The sequence below is a fragment of the Eumetopias jubatus genome, unplaced genomic scaffold (assembly GCF_037043125.1).
Source record: "Eumetopias jubatus isolate StellerSeaLion01/CBP00866 unplaced genomic scaffold, mEumJub1_p1.0 scaffold_2, whole genome shotgun sequence".
Lineage (NCBI taxonomy): Eukaryota > Metazoa > Chordata > Mammalia > Carnivora > Otariidae > Eumetopias > Eumetopias jubatus.
In genome coordinates this window covers 201,751,961-201,775,042 of record NW_028274808.1, presented here as the reverse complement: position 1 = coordinate 201,775,042, position 23,082 = coordinate 201,751,961, and the positions used below count along the sequence as shown (strand labels likewise).

General features: G+C 58.0%; 2 pseudogenes; both read right to left on the bottom strand.

Moving 5' to 3' along the window:
* Positions 1-8,176: 8,176 nt before the first annotated feature.
* Positions 8,177-8,642, bottom strand: LOC114198130 (ubiquitin-conjugating enzyme E2 L3 pseudogene; annotated as a pseudogene).
* A 441-nt stretch (positions 8,643-9,083) lies between these two features.
* Positions 9,084-9,720, bottom strand: LOC114198305 (large ribosomal subunit protein eL15 pseudogene; annotated as a pseudogene).
* Positions 9,721-23,082: the final 13,362 nt, after the last annotated feature.

Sequence of the window (23,082 nt, the reverse complement as noted above, 5' to 3'; positions counted from 1 at the left end):
CGGGGGCCACCCTGAGCAGGGGCCAGCAAAAGGTGTTGGGGGGCTCCTTGGCCATGCCAAAGGCTGTCCTGGGCATCTGGCAGAGGTGCCTCCCTACAGGCACACAACTTGTTGGCCCAGAGGAGTGACCGCTGGGGTCCCTTGGATGCAAGACCACTCCCTCCAGAGCCCCAGCCAGGTCGCCAGGGACACCCACCACCTATAATTGGGTCATTGACTTTTCCCTCCAGTTTGGGTGGCCATGGTGAAGCTTATTCCCCTGCCCCACCCACACGATCGGCTCCCTCTCTCAGCATTCCTGCCAGACAAAGCCAGCTCCTTAAAATCAGCCCCCAAGCCCTGGCTCCTGCTGCCTGGGGGGTGATGGGCGGGGCTTCGCTTCTGCCTAATCTCTGCACCCGCCGCCATCCTTCCAAGCCCCGCCCATGTGTGCACATCTGCACACGCATCCACGCATCCACACGGGTCCAAGTGCGTGCAGGCACTAGGAGTGTGCGTGTCCGGGTGCCAACAGACCTTGAGAGCCAGCAGGGTAGCCACAGGGGGACACCAGCCTCACGTCGGTTGGCGGGGGAGTGGATGAACGGCCCTGGCGGAGTGCACGCCGCATCTCATGCAGACTTGCCCGGGAACGGAACGCCGGCCCATGTGACAACAGGGACAGCCCAGAGGCCAGGACACCGAGTGTAATAGCAGACACAGAGGGACAAATGCCACATGGTGTGTCCAGAAGAGGCACATCTATGGAGGCAGAAGCCGGCTCAGTGGTGGTCAGAGCCTAGGGAGGGGACACGGGGGCGCTGGTGGGAGGGCTGACCATGGCGATGGGCTGCACATCTGCATGTACCGAAGATACATTGAATTGCACACTTTAAATGGTGTGTGAGTTATAGCTCAATAAAGCTGTTTAAATGGAAAAGAATGAAATTCGGGACCAAAAGGAGCATTCAGGTGACAGGGTGGTGGGCCCTGTGCTTGGAGCTGGGCCAGCCCCCACCCTACCTTGGGGCCTGGGCTCCAGCCCTCGGGCACCTCCTCACCTGGGGGTGCTGTGAAGCCTGGAGAGGACCAGGCCTGCGCTGGGGGCTGCGGTCTTCTCCACGGAGTGTGGGGTTGCCAGGGCAAGTGGCAAGCAGCCAGCCCTGGGCATCTTCCATGTACCTGTGAGAGGGCCGGGAAGGCAGAGACCTGGGTCTGCATGAACCACAGCAGGGGTCAGCCCTGGCCCGGCTCCAGACTCTAGCCCCAGGGCTCATGCGCCTCCTGCGTGGGCCCCCCACTCCTCCTGCTTGGCCGTGGGCGGGTGAGCCTACTAGAGCACCGGCCTGCCCCTGGGCCTGGGGGTGGCCGCCCCTGCCCTTGCCCCCGCTGGGGAGGCTGCCAGCTAGGGAGCATGGCCTCAGGGGAGGGCCAGCTGCCCACCAGAAGGACGTGTGGTTCTCACTCCCCTCGGGAGGTCCCTGCATGCTGGAAGGTGGCCCCCCCTGCCCTGCCCTCGCCCACCGGCCTGACACGGAGCCCACTGGGCAGCCACGTGCCCTCAAGCCCAGGTCTGGCTTGAAGACAGCCCAGGGCCGTCCCTGAAGATGAGGGAGGGGAAGTCCATGCAAAACCCTCCCTGAACCCAAGACGTGCTCGAGGCTTCCGGACATGGAAGCGATGGAAGCCCCGACCCCCAGCCCGGTGGACCCCTCCCCTGATGCCCTTCTCCCTGGGGTAGAAATGGTTAGAGATATATTAATTATATTTCTTCTCCTAATGGGCTGCTTACTTTATGATGTGGGGACACAAAAGTAAATTTTAAAATCAATTATACAATTACATATGTAGTAATAACAGAGTACACAGCTAATCTCCACTGGGTCAGGACTGCAACCTTCCAATAATGCAGGTTTCATTAGCGGAAAGGCTGTTATTGCCAAGAATTACAGAAGTAATGGGAGTGGGTGTATTCAGCGAGAAGTAACAAATGAGGCTATACCAGTGAGATAAGACGCAGAGCCGGCTGCTCTCAGAGAGCCCGTTAAGGCCAAGTACATCCGCAGGTCACCTGCACCTGCTTCAGGAGCAAGAATTAATTTTAGAAGCTTTCTGGGGCCAAGCAGGCAGGGGTTTCTGCCCAGGGAGTTGTGGCCATGCCTGCTGGGGGGGCGAGGGGCAGGCAGTGGAGGGAGGGCCCCTGGCCTCCTTCGCCTCTGCGCCTCTGGTGCTGGTGGGTCCCCGAGGCCGCGAGCCCCCACAGACGTGTTCCTGCCCCATTGCCCCCCTCTCTGCACTGGCTGACAGCTGCAAGCTGCTGGCCCCCAAGCTGCCGACCTCATACTGCTGGGCATCGGGAAGCCTCACGGGTCCCTGGTGGCCACTTCCCACCATGGCCGGGGTCACTGGGAATGCAACCTCTCCCGCTTCGGCCCTGGTTTCTGATGGACAGAAAAACAGATCCCCAGGGTGCTTAAGAATGTGTGCAGAATAAAATGAATGGTTCAGCGCGAGGGTTGGAAGGCTCTTCTCTGCCCTGTGTCCTGCCTGGGGCTGCTTGCTTGCACCCGCAGGCCCCAGAGATCATTTTGGGGGTGGGGGTGAGATGGGGGTTGCCAAGAGGTGATATGTGTTAGAACAGAGAGCAGAGGCCAGAACGCTGAAGGGGATGGCAGGAGGGGCGGCTCCTTGGCATCTCCAGGGAGAGCCGGCCCAGAACTCCTGGCTCCTGGAAACTGAGGAGGGGTTTTTGCAAAGAGTGTGGCCATGTCATCTGTGCAGAGAGAAAGTGAAGCCCAAGGTCACAGCCCCCAGGGTCCCAGGGCTGGGCACCAGGATCTGCTGGGCCGGGCTGCTCCCTGCTGCTAGGGTTTGTGCAGGGGGGCGGGGCTTGGCCCCTGTGAAGGAGCGGGGCCTTGGGGCCGCCTCCGGTTCTGGCAAGCCCTCAGCAGCACGGAGGGCCCCATGTCGAAAGCGCATAGCTATGTTTTGTCTTGTCCTTGGAGTTGGGGAGCAGTAGCCCTGCTGTCTCCTAGTGACGTGGGCCCTGAGGCCTCCCTCTGATGCCCTGCAGGTGCAGGACTCCTGCTGGTCGGCGCAGTGCCCCTCTGCCAGCCCCACGGCCCAGTTCAGGGCCCTCCCTCCGTGCTGCCCGTGGCTCCCAGAAGCACAGATTGCATGGAAGCAGCCACCTGCCTGGCTGGGACGGGAGGGCTCAGTGAACAACGGGCAGCACCGGACTCCCGGTTCCATACTCCTGGGTTGGGGCCTTCTAGAAGGTACTGCTTTAGGACAGAGCTGAGAGGTGGGGACTGGTGGTCACAGGAAAGACCCATGGAGGGGACTGGACAGCGGGGTGATGTTTCGGGTGAAATGGGTGCCAAGCAGGTGCCTGGGGGTGGGGCCCGAGGGGCGGGTCTCCTGCCTGCTGACCTTGCAACCCGCATGCTGAGGGCGGGGAGGGTGAGGCCAGGCAGCCGAGCCCCCCGCCCCCGCCCGTGCCTGGGTCCCGTTTGGAGTGGCTGTTGTGGGTCCGTGGGACGCTGGGCAAATCTGAATTTCATTCAGTTCAAGAGGCCTCTTTCCTCCCCGACCTGTGGGGGGGGGGGGGTCCACGCGAGGCCCAGCAGGGCTGGGGGGAGCCCTCTCCCTAGAGGGTTCGGAACTGTTCGTTCCACATGAACTCCCGGTTGCCGAAGGCCGTGGCCCAGGCCCGCGGTGGCTGGCAGACGGGCAGGACGGCCCAAGTGCATTGAATCCCAGAGTGACTGCGGCCGCGGATTACCGCGCATGCAAATGAGCTGCGCGTCGCCAGGGTCGGCCTTCCCTTTCTGTGCCTGCAAATAGACTCCGATAAGGGGATCTTTGTAATTACACGGCGCTACACTGGTCAATTCTGACTTTTAAATACCACAGGGCCCTAGAAAGGAGAAGAAAGCGCTGAACACATGTTCTCCTGGGCAATAGCAGCGGCTTCCTTTTGAATTCCACCGGCTCGCCCAGAGCCCGGCCGGCCGCGCGGCTGCCCGCCTCCTTTGTGAGCACTATCGCTCCATCACGGCGCGAGATCATTTCCAAATTAAATTTTATGGTCCATTACTTACCGCTCCGACACTGGTCTAATGGAATCTTAAATGGAACTGACTTGATCTGTGTGGGGCTGGCCTCTCAGTTAAGATGTTATTTGGTTCTAATTATCAGATAATGAACTCGGGAAATTTAATTTTTAATATTTGTATGTCAAAAGTCCATTGTGCTTTGCCTAGAGACTTTAAATTAAAAGTTAACACGGGTCCAGCACCAGTCCCAGAATGTGCTCCGGACGGCTGAGGCCCCCCAAAGTCCCTACTGTGCGCCCAGTTTGTGGGCCCGCAGGCAGAAGTGGCTGCAGGGCGGCGTGGACTGAGCGTGGGTGGGAGACCACCAGGAGGGCTTCCTGGAGGAGGGAGTGACAGCAGGGGACCTGGAGGGTGGTGAGATTTGGCAATAGACAGGGTCGCAAATGGGGGCAGGGCATGGGATTGGGGGACAGTGTGAAAGGGAGGTCGAGGTTGGGTAGGAAGCTGGTGTGGGCTGTGTGAGGAGGCTGCAGGGCTGGACCCCAGGGGCCTGGGGCAGACAGGCCAGCCTGACGCCCCCGGCCCCAGTGTCTGCCACTCAGACCAGCAGCTGGCCCCCCTGCTCTGGTCACAAGGTCACCGGGAGTTGCAGTGGAGGGCAGTGGGGGCCGGGCGTGGCTGGCTGCCCAGTGATGGACGGCCAGCAGCCGTCCCTGCCAGACGCGGTGCGTGTCTCCCCGCCCTGGTCTGCAGTGAAAAATGACAGCCAGGCCCCCTGTTTATCACCAGGCTGTCGTGCCCGAGGAATCCCTCCTGTCCTGCATCACCTGGGGGGGCCCTCAGCTGTGTTGGGCTCGCCATCGCAGGGCAGGGATGGTGCCATCTGTCTGGGGTCCGCAGCACCGGGAGGCAGGCCTCCCCAGCGCACCCAAAACCCTGCACGTGGGAACCACGACGATGTCTGTTCTGCCAGAGAGCCCACACCGTGGGCAGGGTCCAGCGCCTCTGGTGCCCCTGGGCAGGTGGAAGGCTGTGACCACAGTCGCTGGAGGCCCCCTGGTGCGGTGCCAGGGGTTCGTGCGGGGCTGGGACTCGGCTGGGCCACGGCCCCTGCGCGTGGCCTGCGCTCCTCCCAGCATGGCGGCTGGCTCTGGGGCGGCATCCAGAGCGCCAGCTGGAGGAGGCTGCATCACCTTTTCTGAGCCCGTTTAGCAAGTCAGCCAGCCCTCCTGCCCCGTCCTTCAGGGGAGGGAGGCACACGCAGCATGGGGTGGGCTTCCTCCCAGCAGGGAGAGCCCTGCCCCCAGCCCCCCACGGCCCCCCACAGCCTCCTCCCTGCTGCGCCTCCCCTCAAGCTGAGCTCTCCCCAGGAGCAGGTGCTCGGCCCACGTCCTTGCAGTAGACGCCTGAAGCCAGTTCTCAAAGGGGCTCAGAGCCCCTGGAAGTGGGGTGGTCCCTGCGCACTCCCGCCTGCCCGGTCCTGCCAGCAGAGAGGCTGATTCTGGCCCTCTGTCCTGACAGCGGCCTGGCTGGCCCCCACCCGCCCCACGCCCTTTGTGACCTAGAAGTCTGGTGTCCCCACTTTGCACCCTGTTTTCAAATTTATGTTTCAGCACAGATTTCTCTAATCATTGAAGTCAAGAGCAAAAGAGCAACTCTTACCCTTTCGAGGAAGAGGCAGCCACACTGGTAGGTGACCAGGTAGGCCCCAGGCTGACCCACAGGCCTCCTCAGCACCCTGCTTCTGGGTCGTACTCTGCCCCACGAGATAGCATGTCCCCAGGCCAGGGCTCCGTCCCAGGCCTGGACCGTGGCTGGACTTGCTGCTCTCACACGGGAAGCAGTGCCTTGTACATCCGGGAGCCAGCTGCGTGGCCCTGCGTGGCCCTGCGCGGGTCGCCCATCCTGCTCTGCTCACACACTTGGAGGTGATGCATATCCTGTGCTTCCTTCCTGCCCCACTGATGGGAAGATTTTCTCCCTCTTAACATGGAAACCAGCACCCAAAGGCCTCCTGCCTGCTCCAGCAGCCCACCTGTGGTGCCGCCCATGGCTGACCACCTGCTCCCTGCCACGCCGTCGCAGAATGCTGCCGGCCCTGAGACCCCAGGCCAGGTCTGACCCAGCCAGACCAGGGCCGAGGAGACCAGAGCTCCTTCCCTCTTACAGTTAACTCCTTTCGACGTTAGTAATTCTGCACGTTAAACTTCCCTGTTCGACCCTGGGTGGTGTCTTTCTCCTGGCTGGACCCAGGCTGACACACCCTCTTCATGTTTGTTTTCATATTTCTTTTTCGTGGTAAAATAGGCACGCCATAAACTTAGCATCTTCACCATTTATGTGTAGAGCTCAGTGGTGTTAAGTACATGCACATTGTTGGGAGTCACTGCCATCCATCCCAGAATCTGAAACTCCGTCCCCATTAAACACCACTCCCCTTCTGCTCCCCCAGCCCCATCTCCATCCTTTCTGTCTCTGTGAATCTGACCACTCCTGTGATACTTCACAGGAGTGGGATGGCCAGTATTTGCCTTTTTGCAACTGGCTCATTTCCCTGAGCATTGTGTCCTCAAGATTCACCCACAGGGTGGCAGGTGGAAGGATGTCCTTCCCCCTAGGCTGAATAACATTCCCTTGCATGGATGGACCACCTTTTGCTTACCATTCATCCACTGATGGACACTTGGTTTGCTCCCACATTTTAACTGTTGCGGCTAACGCTGCTGTGAACATGGGGTGCAGGCGTCTCTTCAATCCCTGGTTCCAATTCTTCTGGAGATACCAGACATGGAATAGCTGGGTCGTATGGTAATTCTCTCTTCAGGTTGGTGAGGAAACTCCATGCTGTTTCCACAGCGGCTGCACCAGCTTGCGTTCCCACCAACAGCGCATAGAGTTGCAGTTTCCCTACATCCTCGCCAACACGTGGTATTTTGGTGTTTGGTCTTGTTTGACAGTAGCCATGCTAAAGGCTGGTGGTATCTGATCATGGTTCTGATTTGCATCTCTCTAATGCTTAGTGGTGTGAGCATCTTTTCGTGGCTTGTTGGCCATCTGTAAATAATCCTTGAAGAAATGCCTGTTCAAGTCCTTTGACCGTTTTTAATCAGATTGTTTTTGGGGTTTTGTTGTTGTTGTTGTTGTGGAGTTTTAGAAGTTCTCTACGTATTCTGGATATTAGTCCCTTATCAGATAAATGATTTGCAAATCTTTTCTCCTGCTCTGTGGGCTGCCTTTCCACCCTGTGGATTGCATCCTTTGATGCACACAAGTTTTTTATTTTGATTAAATCCAATTTATTTTTTTTCTTGCATGTGCTTTTGGTGTCATATCAAAGAAATGATTGCCAGATCCAAAGTCATGAAGTTTTCCCCCTATGTTTACCTCCAATAGTTTTATACTTTAGCTCCTACTTAGGTTTCTGATCTATTTTGAGTTAGTTTTTGTGTATGGTGTGAGGTAGGGCTCTGATGTCATTCTTTTGCATGGGGATGCACAGTTTCTGTGCAGTTCCAGCACCATCTGTTGGAAGACTGTCCTTTCCTTTTCCCTTGTTGAAAGTCATTTGACCACATATATGAAGGTTTATATCTGGGCTCCCTATTCTATTCCATTTGTCTCTATATCTGTCTTGATGCCAGCACCACACTATTTTGATTAGTGTAGCTTTATAGTCAGTTTTGAATTTAGCAACTCTGAGTTTTCCTGCTTTGTTCTTCCAAAATCTCAAGATTGTTTTAACCATTGAGATTCCATATAAATTTTAGGATGGATTGTTCTATTTCTGCCAAATGCCTTGTTGAGATTTTGATACAAATTGCATTTAATCTATAGATTGCTTTTGGTAGTACTGTCATCTTAATATTACATCTTCCAGTCCATGAACATGGGATGTCTTTCCATTATGTCTTCGTTAATTTCTTTCAGCAAAGCTTTGTTATTTTCTTTTTTTTTTTTTTTTTACATCTTAAATTTTTAATCCTTTCTTTACAGGTTACCTAGACCGCTTTTGATTAAGAAAACTGTAGAAAGTTAGTAACTGCCACAAGCAAACGCCAGGCAGCCGCACGTGTCAATTTTCCAGAGTCCTGCTTTGCGGGGCCTCCGCTCACACTCGCTGGAATCAGTCGCGGCAGAGTTTAGTCCACAGGTCGCTTCTCCCTGTATTTCTTTGTAAACTCTTCAGCATTCTTACAGAATTTTTTACGGTCCTTAGAGTATTCTTCAGCTAGGTCAGCCCGAAGCGGGTGCTCGGGCTGGGGGTCGTTCACCAGTGCTATGAGGGACTGGATTACTTGGTCGGTTTTGGTTGCTGGCTTCCAGTTTTCAGCACTAGTTACTGGCAGACAGACCTGCCCCTTTTCGTCGATGTTCGGGTGATAGATCTTTGTTTTAAACGTGATCTTCGGTGGTTTGAATGGGTACTCTGCTGGAAAGTTGATTTCGATTCTGAAGGCCCCCTTATCATATGGAGGGTTGTCAGGAACAATAAGCCCTTGCCAAGTCAATAAATTAGCTTCATCAACCTGGATGTTAACGGACGTTTTTCATTCCACATTTGCGGATTTCTTCAAGCTCCTTCATCAGCCTCCTGCTGGCCGCCATCCTGGATCTGGTGCTGCTGCTTTTCAAAACTTTGTTATTTTCAATGTATAAATCTTTCACTTCCTTGGTTAAGTTTATTCCTAAGTATTTTATTCATTTTGATGTTATTATAGATGAGATTGTTTTCTTAATTTCTTTTTTGGATTCTTCTTTTTTAGTGTATAAAACTCTTCATGATTTTTCACATGCTTTAAAATCTAACCATTGTACACATGCAGAAAAGTGCATAGAACATGAATGTACCATCCAACTGTCACAAAATGAAAGTCATGTGTCCACCTCCAGGTCAAGAAATATGAGTATCACCAGCCCACCTGGTGCCACCTCCCAGGCACTTCTGTTCTCCCCAGAGATAACCATTATCTTCATTCCTTTTCTTTTTTTTTTTTTTTACTGTCCTAAATTGTTTATTAGGTAAGAATTTTACAAACATTACTTATATTAGTGGTAATGGTGGAGCTAGAGAGTACTGCGTCTTCTCCATGCCACACGGCAAGAATCACCAATAGTGTGGTAAACTTGGGACCTGTTCCAAGGCCATGTTCTCGTGGTCTGCCGATGTCAGCCCTTGCATCTCCCTGTGCTTGTGGACTGGTTTGGTGATCCCCTGGGTGTCAGGATTCCTTCTGATAGATTCATGGAATGGATCAATGAGGATGACCTCAAAGAATTGGTATGTGGAGTCCTTGCCAACCCAGTAAGAATGCAAGACTCTCAGAGCCCTGCGGTGGGGTCCAGCTCACTCCTCTGCAATAGACTGTAGGCTTCGGGCAAACTTGAGCCGGTTAGCACCGTGATGGACAGGCTCACTGTAGGTTGTACCCTTAGGAACTGTGTGTTTGCAACCACCATGACACACATGAATCTGATAGGTGACATAGCCTTGCTTGGTCTTGTACCCCAGTCTGTGTACTTTATTGGGCCGGGTTGGGCAGGGGGCCCCATGGAGCGCAGAGAGCTGGCTCCCTGAGAAAAGAAAGTGCATTATGTTGGACTGCTTCTTCCTCCACAGATCCTGGATGGACCTGTTTGAGGACCTTTGAGCTGATGGCTGCCACTGGACGGAAAGGCCCATCATCCTGACTTCAAACTCCACAAATTCACTCTGCCTGCTTGGAACCTCAGATAGAGGAACCATGCAGTGAGTATTTTTTTGTCTGGCTGCCTTGATCAACACTGTGTTCAGGAAGCTCATTTGTGGTGCTACGTGTAGCGGCAGGCTATTCGTCTCATTTGTAGACTATTTCATTGTGTGGATATACAACATCCTACTGTTGGCGGCCATCTGGGTATTTTCGAGTTTGGTGCTATTCCAGAAGAGCACTGCTAATGACATTCTTGTACATATCTTTCGGTGAACATATGTGTGTGTTTCTGTTTGGGGATGCATCTGGGGGTGGAATTTCGAGGTGTGCCATATTTTGGGCTTCTGTAGATATTGCCAAATCATTTTCCAGCCCACCTCTACCAATTCACACAGCCACCAGCTGCGTGCGGGAGTCCCGGCTTCCCCCAAGCGCTGGCGGGGGCCGGCTCACAGAGGCTCACAAGAGCTCCTCGCACACATCTTTCTCAGCTCTGCTGAGATGTGAAGCGGCACGAGCCACTGGCCATCAGCCACGTGGGGATTATTTACTCCATTGACATTGGCCAGCACTGCAAGTCAGGGCTCCTTCTGCCCTGGAGAGGGGCTCCTTGAACGTTGACCAGCACGTCTCTGCTCCAGTCCTTGCCCCCCTGGTGCTCCCTGGTCTTTTTCTGTGCGGCACTCCCCACGCCCCGGGTATGTAGTGCTGTCTCATGAGGCTTTAATGTGCCAGTTCCTCTCACAAATGACGCACAGCACACTTTTTGTGTGTTTCTTGTCCATTACTGTCCACTTTTGTGAAGTGCCTATTGGCGTTTTCTTGTAACAATTTTTTATGTGTTGTGATTATACAGCCCTTTGATAACGACATGTGTGCAAATATCTTCTCCTGTAGTCTCAGTGGTGCTTTTGATGAAGAAAAGCTTTGAATTTCTAAAATTTGTTTACAATTAGTACCTAATGTTGAACTATTTAAGAGATATTTTCTTATCCTGAGACCATGAAAATTTTTTTGCATGGGGTTAATTCTAGCTTTTTCCATATAGGTATCAGTTTACTGAGCACCCAGTTCCTACTGAAAATATCATTAAAAACACAACCAGTCTTAAGTATTTTTATTATTATTAATTTCACCTGGGATGAAAAATGTGCTTCCTCTCTCTCTCATATATGAATGTATTTACCCCGCTCTGAGTCATTTGAAAGTTAGTTACAGACACATTGTCCCTCTAAATCCTTCAGTGGTACTTCCTGAAAACAAGGGCAGTCTTTTACATAACTACAATATAACGATCAAAGTCAGGAAGTTAGCATAATAAAATGTCATCTAACCTACAGACCTTCAGATTTTGTCACCTGCCCCACTAATGTTCTTTCTGAGTGTGTGAGTTTGCATGCACATGCACACACACAGATAGCTCCTGGATCGTGCACTGCAGCGCCCAGAGTGCACGCTACCCTCCAGCAACAGGTACCCACGGCCCTCAGACCCTGGGCTCTAAGCCCTGCCCGAGAGCCGGAGAAGTGGCCGCTTCCAGGGCTCAGCAGGGAAGCCAGAGGAAGACAAGCCACAAACAGGTAACACGGAGAGGGAGAACTATTTCATTTTATAAAAAGTCATGATTAGCAATAAAAAGTTAGGGAGCCCGGCTTTGGAGGTTTCCTGGTCGTCGGGCACACGAGTCCCACAGCCGAGCTCCGTGTCACCATTGCCACAAGCCCAGGACACTCTACGTCCTCGACCTGGACGTTGCCGCCCACTAACCACCCCTTTCCTCCCTCGAGAAGCCTAGCTCTTGCCTTTGCTCCTTCTGTGTTGGGTTGTGTGTCTCTGCGAAGGTGTGAGGCATCTGCCCTCCCGGCCCATCTCCATGAAGAGCTCGCATCTTGACATGGCTGTTTCTCAGTGTTCTCCTCAGGGGTTGCTGCTTCTGGGACCCTGTTTAAGACATCAGCGGTGCCCCAGGGGCTCAGTCAGTTAAGTGTCCGGCTCTTGCTTTCGGCTCAGGTTATGGTCCCATGAGTCATGGGATCGAGTCCTGCATCGGGTTCCCTGCTCAGTGGGGAGTCTTCGTCTCCCTCTCCCTCTGTGCATCCCCCCTGCTCGCATGCTGGCTCTCTTTCTCTGTGTTTCTCTAAAAATAAATGAATGAATCTTAAAAAAGAAAAAAGATGGAAGAAATTATTTACTCCCTCCGGGCCGTGGAGATCATCCCCCACATTTTCTTCTTCGACCCCACCCTGCCTGTGCCAAGCTTTGGGTCACAGGAAGCCCCACACTCACTGTTTGTGACCCTCCTCAGGGAGCTCGAGCCCCGGCGAGTCAGATGGTGGGAAACAAGGTCGAGGAACCCCGGATGTGGCTGGGGTGTTGGAGAGGTTCCAGCAGGGCCCGGGGCAAGCTGGGGCACTTGCGGTTTGTCCTACCTGCACCCCACCCCCTGTGGTCTTGCCGTTTACACCGCTCTCTGGAGTGGAGGGGAGGACTGGCCCCTGGACACCAGCCGCAGCAGGCTGGTCCCTCCTGGCGGGGCAGGGGGTCAGTGGCGGCTGAGCAATGGGCAGGACCGGGCTCTGAGGGTCAGTGGGAGTCCGAGGAGAAAGCCAGAGGCTGGAGGGTCAGGAACAAAGGTCTGAGACGGGGCCAGGCAGGCAGGGGGCTGCCCCAAGCAGCCCCGGTACAAGCCAGCCCTGGTGCGCTTAGTGATGGAGGCCCTGGTCTTCTGGGGCAACTCTGCTCACACCACCCTCTCTACCCATCGAGATCCCACTGCCCAGGTGCAGCCGGCCACCAAATGCAGGAAGAACCTGCCTGGTGGGTGCGGCCTTCCTGGGGCCTCCCCTCGCTCCACCCGCAGCTCGGCCTTTGTCCCAGCTGTCCGTTCTTGGCCAGGCCCTCGCGGCCTGCCTGGGGGACCCCCCCCTGTGTCCCACGTAGCCTCCTGCACCCGCATGCCCCCCTGCATGCCCCCACGCGGGCTCTAAGGACCTGCTGTCCCCTGGTCATGTGGACAAGCCTGTGTGTCCCCACTGGAGGGAGCAGGTCCTCCCGCACTGAGTTGTTCTCAAGAAAGCCCCACCCCATGCCCGCGGGCGGGAGACCTAAAGTAGGAGCCGGGGAGCAGGGTCCTGGCCCCCCACTCCATGGGGCAGTGACCTTATGTGCCATTGTGGTCCCTACCCCCAGGCCACCCTGCCTAAAGTGGGCCACGGAGAGGGCGGATGGCGAGGGGTCTGTCAGGAACGTTTGGGCGGGCTTGCTCCCTATCCAGGGGTCTTGGTGGAGGGCTCTACCTCACTGGGGTGGGGGTGGGCAGCAGGAAGAAGGCTAGAGGCGCCAGCAAGACCCAGCAAGTGTTCTTGCCTGGAAGCCCCCCATCTTCCAGCTCATATTCCTTCTCTTAATTGCAATCAATACCCAGAAAAACAGTCGATTCTGTGCAGTGTTGTCTACTGGGACCAGCATAGCGGGGAGGATTATGCAAATATAGTGCGGGCCGGGCTCTGCGTTCAGGTGCCCCAAATTATCCATCCGCCGCTCGCCCAATTAACGGCGGCAGCCACCACAATCCTAAATCACCCCGGCCGCGGCGGCCAGCCCCCTGGCCAGCATCAATCATGTTCTTATTGCCACCACGTGCAGGCGGCAGCTCCTCCGTGAGGACCGGTGTGACCGTCCCCCAAACTCCGAGGCTGGTGATTGATGCCACCTGCTTCGCACGTGCCGAGCCACCATCTGCTCACAGGGAAGCATAAACTTGGAATGCGCGCGTCCTGCTGATTTTAACTGGGCTAATTTATTGCTGATGCGTGGAGGAGCGGGGTTTGCAGGGAGCTCTCCAGCCACCCGGGAGCCCGCGGCCCAGCCCTCATGCCTGTGATCACGGCTCGATAAGGGCCGCGTCAACCACGACCGCAGTCACGCCGTCGCCAGCCCCCCAAAGGCACAGGGGAAAAGAGCCCCAGCGAGAGGCACCTCCTGTGGGGGATTTATTCCTGAATTAAACCCTCCCAGCCCCAACGGAGGCCTATTCATTTCCACAATCAGCTTTCTTCCCAGTTGTAAACAGACTCTTTCTAAAACTTGTGCATGATTTTAATTACAGATAAGTTTCTCTTTAAAGGACGGGCATTCATGCCTGGGTTGCTAAGCTGAATTCGATACATCTCTATGTTCCCGGTGTCCGGCTGATGTACGGGCTGGGAGAGCCATACCCCTGGCTGGTGCCTGGACAGCTCCTGGGCTCTGGATGCTTCTTGGCCCAGAGGCACTAGGGGCCCAGCAGCCCCCACTGCCCCATGGGAACCAGTAAAGCAAGCCTCACGGGGCTGAGGCACCCAGACTCTCCAGAATGTGCCCCGCACTCGGTGGGCGGGGAGGGGGGGCCACTGGACCCCTGCTCCCCACAGAGGAGGAGGCTTCAGGCCTCGCAAACCGCCCAGCTGGAGGCACTGAGTCGTGCGGGTGGCTAGGCCTTCAGGGCCAGCTCTGGACCACCTCTTCCGAGAAGGCTCCCGGACCCAGCTTTTCTCAGCTTCCTCCTGGGGGTCCCCGCTGCTGATGGCTGAGCCTCTCACTTCGGGCCTGTCCCTGGACTGTCCCATCACTGCCCCTGGGTGGGTACTGAGGGCCCCCGCGTGGGCCCCAGGCCAGGCATGAGGCCGGGTGCCAAAGAAGGCATTTGACAGAAGGATGGACTGTTCTCAGGGCTGGTGAGCCCCTGTGATGGTGTTGAGGACCCTGGGGTGCCAGGAGGCCTCCCAGCACCTCCACCAGGGAGCACAGGCTGCGAGGGACCTGGGCCAGCCTCTGGGGTGGCGGCGTGAGTCTGTGAGGTGCTCCTGTGGGAACCCAGGCACGTGTGCATCAGCTGCATGGGCACCGGGGTTCCCCCTGAGGCAGGACAAGAAAGCTTCCCCACCTGCATGGCCCCAGGCAGCGTGCATGTGCGTGAGGGGGCACACATGCACACGTGCTCGGGCACACATGTGTGTGCACCCCTTGCATGTGTGTGCAAGTGTGTACATGTGTGAGTGTGTGCATGGGGCTGGAGGCCACCCGCGTGTTTGGCCTTGCTGTGAGCACCTCTGGTTTGAAGACACATCCTTCTGTTTGTGGGGAAAGATGACAAGTGGAGCGCTCGACAGCCCGAGGTCCTGGGCCTGGCAGAGACCGCTGTGCTAGGGCCGGGCGATTTTGCAGCAGTGAATGAAACTGCCAGACCCTCGCTCTGTGTTCCAGTGCCTTCAGCTGCCCTAACTTTAAATCCTATCATGATCACCCCATTTTATAGCATGCTCTGGCCCTGCGATCAGTAGATCGAGAGAGCTGAGGACCAGGTACAGTCTGGCCCAGATGGTCAGTGGGGCGGCCACACCCAGGACAAAGCACCCCCACATCCGCTCGGGGCAGGCAGGCTGGGCCCCCCTCTTGGGAGCCAGCTGGTGGTGGGGGCAGTGAGGGTGGGGTGGCAGGCTCGGGTCCCAGGCTCTCCCAGGGGCTCATAGCAGCTAAGTGAGCTTCACTTTTGCGGCATACACTAGGAGATGCTGGGTTTCTCCCGTTTCCAAGGCCTGGGCTCATCGCAGGACAGGGACACTGGGAGACACTGGTTTTCACAGAACCAAGCCTACTGTCACCGTGCGGTCCAGCAATCATGCTCCGTGGTGTTCACCCGCATTGACTGAAACCTTATGTCCACACCAAAACCTGTACACGGATGTTTATAGCAGCTTCATTCATAATCGCCAAAACCTGGAAACAACCAAGACGTCCTTCAGTGTGTGAGTGGGTAAATTAACCGTGCTGCACCCAGACGATGGACTATTACTCGAGCTCGCGAGAAACGAGCGCCCAAGCTGTGAAAAGACACGGAGGACCCTTAAATGCACATTACTGAGGGAAAGACGCAATAGGATTCCGGCTGTGGGACATCCCAGAAAAGGCAGAACCACGGAGACAGCACCAAGATCGGCGGTTGTCGGTTTGAGGGGAGGAGGGTGAGCAGGTGGAGCACGGGGGATGTGGGGGCCGGGGAGCAACTCTGGGTGGTACTGCGGTGGTGGGCACCTGTCCTGATGCCCTTGTCCAAACCCACAGAATGTGCACCACCAGGGGGGGCCCTGCGGTCATCTGTGGACTCTGGGTGGTGATGACGTGTCCGTGGAGGCCCGTCCACCATCACAGATGTCTCACCCTGGTGCGGATGTGGATAGTGGGGGGACGGGGGCGCATGGGAGATCTCTCTCTGAACCTCCCTCTCAGTGTTGCTCTCACCCTCAAACTGCTCTAAGAAAATGAAGTTTTTTCATTTAAAAATACAAGTGAGTGCTATGAGATGGCAACTTTCTTCCATTTCGGAGGCTCAGCCTCATCACAGGGCAACAGGACGGCTCAGGCATGGGCGCTCCCCACGCCCCCAGAGGCCCACGTCCACAGGCACCTGACCCCATCCTCGCTGGCAGAGTCTTGAGGTGCCGGAGGTTTTTGCAGCAGGAAGCCAGGCCTTGCCCCGGCAGGAGGAGAATGTCGAATGCAGAGAAAGCAGAATGTGGTGGGGCCTAAGGGGAGCTCGTGCCCCAAGCAGCACAGGACCACAGACCCACTGCAGGTGCACACGGCACACACACGGCTTGTGTTTGTCTCCCTGCATGTGCACATCCCCCATACACGCCCCACATGTAGGCCCACAGCTGCCCTGCATCCACAAAAGCAGCCCAGCTGCGGGTGCGAGCCCATGGATGGCTACACCAGGGTGGACCACAACCCCCCCTTCCTTCCCTGCATGTCTGGGTCTGGGGAGCGGCCTCCAGCCAACAGCCCAGGGCAGCCCCACGGTGTGCATCCCATCCCAGGGGCCAGGCCACAGGCAGCCAGCTTGGCTGCTGCAGTCAGGGGATGGGGGCCCGCCGCCCACTCTGCCCCACGGCTCTCAACTCTTGGTTCTACATCCTGCCCGGGTTTCCGATACCGGCTTCCACAGCCCCCTAGGACTCATGTGGGGTCAGCAGTCTTTGCGAGGCCCGGACCAGGGAAGAGCTGACTTCACAAGTGGGGAGACCCAGGCCTGGAGGCATGGTGAGGTGGCTGGCTGGTGGGTCACACGGGGTTGTGGGTGCTGTCGCCTCTCCTGCCACACGTAGCTTCAGCTGATGGGGCTGTGGGAGGGCAGGGTCTGACCTGACATGCGGACACGCTGAGCCAAGGCCGGCATGACCAGGGCCCCTCCACCACCCTGCCCGTCCCCCGCCCTGATGCTTGCGCTGGTGGGGAGGGGCCACCCACCTCTTCAGAGGCAGTGAAGGGGCAGGAGATAGGCCTGGTGTTGGGATGCACGGGTCCAGTGGCCAGGAGAAGTCTGGGGTGCAGCAGGAGGCTACACAGCAGAAGGGAGAGGCCTGGACACTGGGAAGGTTTTCTCTGCTGTGTCCCATCTGGGGCAGGTCTATGCTAGGGGTGCCCACGACCTGTTTGCCATCGGAGGCCAGGGGGCAGCCTGAGACCCGCACACAGGGCTCTGCCTCAGAGAGCCCCTCAGCCCCAACCAAGGAGGGGGCCAGACAGGCCTCTGGTCGGAGGGGAGGGGGCCCCTGAGGGGTGGAGAAAGGTGTGGGGGGATGGGCTGCCTTGGAGGCAGGAAGCTCCTTGAAGCCCCCCCCCCCAACGAGCTTCCTGAACAGGGTCAGGGTCCCACCCCTCTGAGCTGTGTGGGCGTGCTGGGGTGCCCAGGCTGCAGACCCCCTGGTGCAGGGACCCAGGCCCGGCCCCCTGAGGCAGCGCTGGGCCTGGACCCCGGAGGGCAGGGCCCTGGAGCGGGCTTGTCCACTGCACCCCCACTTGGCTGTGGCTCGGACCGACAGACGGACAGACGTGCGGCCCCCTCCCGCGGGCCCCACCCCTCCGCGGCCGTCTTCAGTGATTTGGAAGTGTAGAAAATGGGATTATCCAGGAACAGATGTGCACAAAAGGGGTGAAATGGAAAGTGCTAGCGTGGCCGCCTGCCTTTGATTACCTCTGACGGCCTTGGTGTCCGCAGCCCCCCCAGCGGGGCTGGGCCAAACCCCGCCGAGCCCTGCAACGCGGCTCATTGAAATTGAATTGATACTTTGTGAACTTCATTTGTGAATAATGTGATCTGACAGGGACAAATGTGACGGGGAATTGTTTTCAAACCTCCTCCAAATGAAGCTTATGATGGGGTAAATGCGGACGCCTTTGTCTTGAGGCCCCCGCCCGCCCGCTGCCTGCATATGCAGCAGCCCGACGTAATTGAATTGTGGGTGGGGAGGCCGGGGAGGCTGGGACGGGCGGCGGCCTCCCCAGGCCGGGGGTTGGGGCCCTGGGCTGCCTAGCCCCGTGCCCACTGGCGGCCCTGCAGCCGCGCCAGGCCTCAGATGTCCTACATATTAATTCCCTTTGCCGAACACTTGCCGGGCGCGCGCTCAAACCCAGTTAGCTGGATTGATGAAGGCGGCAAGAGGATCCGACGCGCGCTGATTCCGCCTTTTCAGCTTCGATTAGCTCAGCCCGGGTTACTCCCGTCAGCGCTCCATCACGCGACGCGGACCCTGGGGAGGGCCGTGTGGCCACGGGGCCCAGGAAAGCTTCAGTGCGGGCCATTACCTCACAGGGGTCCCCGCAGAGCTCGGTGGGCGGGCGCCGACACAGGGCCTGGCTCTGCCGCCTGCTCATCCGCCCCCTGGGTCGCGACCCCTGACCCGCCACTGGGGTCCCTGCTGCCTCGCACGGGCTGCGCCGCCCGCTCAGTCTCATGCCTCTCCTGTAGCCACAGAACCACGCCAAGGAGGGACCATACACTAACCCACATTTCCAGAGGAGGAAACTGAGTCACAGGCCTCCCACTCCTCCTCTGGGCCAATATCACGGGGAGGCATCCGTCACAGGTCGAGGGCTGGGGGCATCTGTCCTCAGCCCCAAGACCCAGAACGAAGGGACCACATTGTCCCTGCAATGACAGTGATGAGGGCGAGGGGCAGATGTGGGCTCGGGGCAGGTCCCTGATGCCAGCAAGACCCCCCTGCCCGGGCTTTGTGGTGGTTGTGGGGCTCCCCCTGGGTCCTGAAAGCCCCAGCCACACCGCGTTCCCACCACCAAGGCCTGGAGGAGGGCCGCACAGCCCGGCTCCCACAACCCAGACTGACTTGGGGCCCTTCCTATGTGTTTTTCATGAGGCTGGTAGCCCTGAGATCCATCTGTGCCCTCTGAAACACAGAGGGTGCAACCCCCAGGACACTGGGGGTCTCTGGGTTTGCAGTGTGGGGGCCACAGTTCCCTGACTGAGCGGCCGTGCTCCCGCTTGCCAGACCTGGGTCCAGGGCCGCTGAGGCCCCGACTGCGTCTCCCATGGGTGCGACACCTGGTCACCTGCGAGTGGTGCTGGGGAAGGCGGCTGGGCCGGAGTCTTCCCCCCAGAGACTCCTCTCCTCTCAGCTCCTGGCCCCCTTGTCCAGGAGAAGACACAATTAAAGGCTGTCCGACTCTGATCCCAAGGGGGTGCCAACCCCCGGAGGACACCCAGGGCCCCATGGGGCAGCCCCAGGCCTGCTGACGGCCTCAGCCTGGGGCCCTGCCCCTTGAGAGGCACCTGAGCCCAGAGCAAGTCCCCAGGTAGCCGCATCTCCAGCCCAGCCTCCCTGCAAACCCAGGGGAAACTGCAGGCGGCTCAGCAACCTCCCAGTGATACTGGCTCAGCCCCCTTCCCTCCCTGTCACCTCCTTCCTGTTTTCATGGTCTCCAGTCCAAGTTATTCATTTTACTTATTTTGTTAATTCAAGTGAAATTCAGAGAACTAAAATGAACTATTTTAAACTGTGCATTTCAGTGGACTGAGCCCTTTTGCAAGGTGGTGCCACCTGGCCCCTAGCCCCACCATGCCCGCCACCAGCAGTCAGTGCCCACTCTGGCCGCGGCCACCACCCCTCGAGTCTGTCGCCGTGGTTGCTGCTCTGGATGCCGCCTGGAAGCAGCCTTTGTGCTGGCTTCTCTCACGGACAGGCAGCTCCGAGGTTTGTCCACAGGGCAGGTGTGGCGTGGCTCGCTCCCTCGCACGGCGGCATGCCGCGCTTCTGCACGCATGGACCACACGCTCCATGCATCTGCCAGCTGGGGCCCCCGGGCTGCTCGGGCCCAGAGCTGCTGTTAGGGCTCAAGTACAGAGCGTGGTGGTGGCTGGGTGCCCGTGCTTCAGACGACCCATGGCTTGGGGCCCCCTCCCCTCCCCTCGAGGCCCAGGTGGGCCCCTTGGGCTCCCTCTGGGAGCCCAAGAGACCTGAGTGTCCACCATGTCAGCATCTGGCCTATACACTCTCTGGGTAAGCTGCTCCAGCTGCCCACCCCCACCCCGGGGCAGCACCAGCCCCTCCCTGCTCCGCAAGTCGAGCACCATCACTTTGGAACCCCCCTGTTTTGCTGACTCTGGTTGGACTGAGGGGCCCTTGGCTTACACCTGTCTTAGGATGGACGGGCTTTGGTCAAAGAAACTCCCCCACGTTTCATGGAAAACGCTACCCCAGAACAAGCAGGTGGCCCTGGAAAGTGACCTGGCTGGTCACACACACAGCCACTCACTCTGACCGGCCCCCAGGGGGCCTGGCCGCAAGCACCTCCACGCTGGTGACCCCTGGCAGTTTGCGATGCTGGCAGAATGGTGTGTAACCAACAGAAGTAAGTTTTATGGCCCCTTCATCCCACACAGGAAATGCTGGGGTGTGGAGATGGCCCCGAGTGGTCAGCCGTCCAGGTATGTACTCGATGCTGACAGCCGTGCTGGGCTGGGGCAGCCGCCCTGCGGCCCGTCGCCAACGATCACCGCGTGCATGTAGAGCTCCTTGGGCCGGGACCGCCAGTTTTGGAACATGATTAGTTTTCGTTTGGACCACGGGAAGAGGGTGTTGAGGGTGAGGGCCTGGGCTGGGGGCGGGCGCAGGGGGGACCCTTGCCTCGGGGCGTGTTTCCCTGGGACTGTGTGGCCCCCCATGCCCCTGCAGGGCTGGCCTCCCAGATGCCCTCTTGGGGCTGCTGGCTGCCCACAGCCGTGGGTGCTGCCAGTGGGTTCTGCCCAGGTCTGCTGGTGAGACCCTCGGCCCTGGTGGGGGCTGTTTTTCCACCATGAGCCCAGGCCCCAGAACAGTTCCCTTTGGCCAATCTACACGCTTGTGAGTGAGTATTCTGTTTGGCCGGGAGGTCACAATTTTACCTCCTGTTCAAGAAACTTCTCCAGCGCCGGCCCCGCCAAGGGAGCTGTGTGTGGTGCGTGCTGCGTGGCGTGCGGGGAATGGGGATTTACGTGGGAGCAGAGTGGCCTCGAGGTGCAGACAGCGGGCAGCCGGGCTCAGCCCTCCACGGCCAAGGTTGATCCCACTCGGGATGAAATTGTCTCCAGGACCAAACATGCCCTGCTCCAGGCTGTCCGTCCCTTGAGTTCCCTTGCAGATGTGGGGGCCGGGGGCGGGGCCTGGTGTGCCAGCCAGAACCACGCCCAGGGGCTCTCCAGGGTGGACGGCCTGTTTACCGGGTCATCTGCCTGGAAGCAGCCGGGACATTACGGAAGTGCTGCAGCCCGGCTCGCTGGTCTGATCGCCCATGACTTTCTGGTTCATAACGCAGAATCGTGCTTTTCATCAAGAAGCTCATATTCTCTAGATGATTCAAAAATTCACAGAGCAAATCCAACCCCTAGTGCTTCCTTCCAACGCCTTTTCTTTAACCCCAAACACGGTTTCCGGCAAATCCTCTGATGGCGTCCAGAACTGCCCCGGGGGAGGGGCCGGGTGGCCTTGGTGGCGCTCGGTGATGTGTGATGTCCTGACACTACCACGGCCCGCGTGAGGGAACGACCATGCAGGCTGCGTCCTGGGGCAGTGCCCGCCCTGCTCACAGTCCCCGCGGGACTCGGGACAAGTGGCTTAGCCTTCCTGAGACTCAGTTTCCCCGACACACCAGGTTACTATAATATGTGTCGTCAGTGGCTGACGTTTCCTGAGCTCTCCCTGTGCTGGGCACCGGCCGGGACACCGCAGGTGAACCGAATGTTCCTGCCCACCTACACGTGGCCCTGGGGCTGTCACTGCCTGTCTTTCAGGGAAAGCTCCGGGCCACCTGGCCCAGGTGAGTGCCGCAGGGGGCCGCTGGGCATGAGCACCCTGTCACCGGCAGCGATCGGGGATGTTGGGAAGCTGGGATTGTGCAGGGGCTGGGGGCTTGGACATTAGCTTTCCCTGTGGGGCACAAGCCCATGCAGGGCTAGGACCATCCCATAGATGTCTGTGCACCTCCCTTCTTCCCAAAACAGAGCGCTTCCCGGAGAGTCAGGGTGAGCACCTCACTCCACTTTTAGCCCTGAACGCCCCCCCATCTGGGACCCCCTCCTCCTGGGCCAACACGCACAGAATCCAAACTTGACCCAGGCCCAGGTGGAGGCCCGGCGCCCACAGACTGCAGGGGGAACGGCGGAGGGCGCCTCCCGGGTGTTGGCATTCACGTCTGCGAGTGGACATGCAGAAAAGCACGGGCTTCAAAAGCTGCTCTTGAAGGCATCTCTGGTTTTCCATTTATAAAGCAGAGCGAGGTTATAAATCAGAAAAGTATTTATAGGCACTCCGAGCCAGCAATAACAGGTTCGAGTGGCCAGTGCGTCTCTGTGACTATTTCATCTTCCACGCTAACTTAAACACGAGAAGAAAAGGCTTTCCAGGCTGGGCTGGCCGCGCGGCCGCAGAGATTGAGCGCGTTTGTAATAATTCATAGGCTTCTCCCTTTCTCTTCCATGGCTCTGGAATCGCACTCCACTGTTAAAATGCACTGTGCCCGCCTGGCCGGTGGGGCCTCGCTCGTCCGAGGTGGCAGCGAAGATGGGTGTGCGGGGCAGGGGCTCGGGGTGGCTGCCCCAGCGCTGCCCCTGCTGGACGTGTGGTTCTGGGGGAGAACGGGCCGGAGCCAGCTCCTGGGGGACCCTCCTGCTCCCAGGATGCTGTGCCCCCAGCTCAGGGGCGCCCCCAAATCTCCCCATCAGCTGAGGTCTAGGGTGCGGGGCGTGGGGAGGAGCTGGGGCTGCAGGCTGGAGCCTGAGAGGCAGGAGTGGAGTGAGGGCCAGCGTCTTCCTGGGCTGGCCACTACAGGAGCCAATGGGCTCTACTTCCCTTCACCAAACTCCCCACTGGCTGGCAGGGGCAGAGCCAGGACTCCCCCCGCCCTCAGGGACCGGGCAGGCCACTGGCTGACCGCCAATGAGGCCCATGGCTGCAGAAAGCCTGAGGGGCACACCCAGGCCTGAGGGGTGGGCGGAGCCCCCAGCCCCGGTCCCTGTGGTCCTCACTGTGTGTCACCTTCTCCTG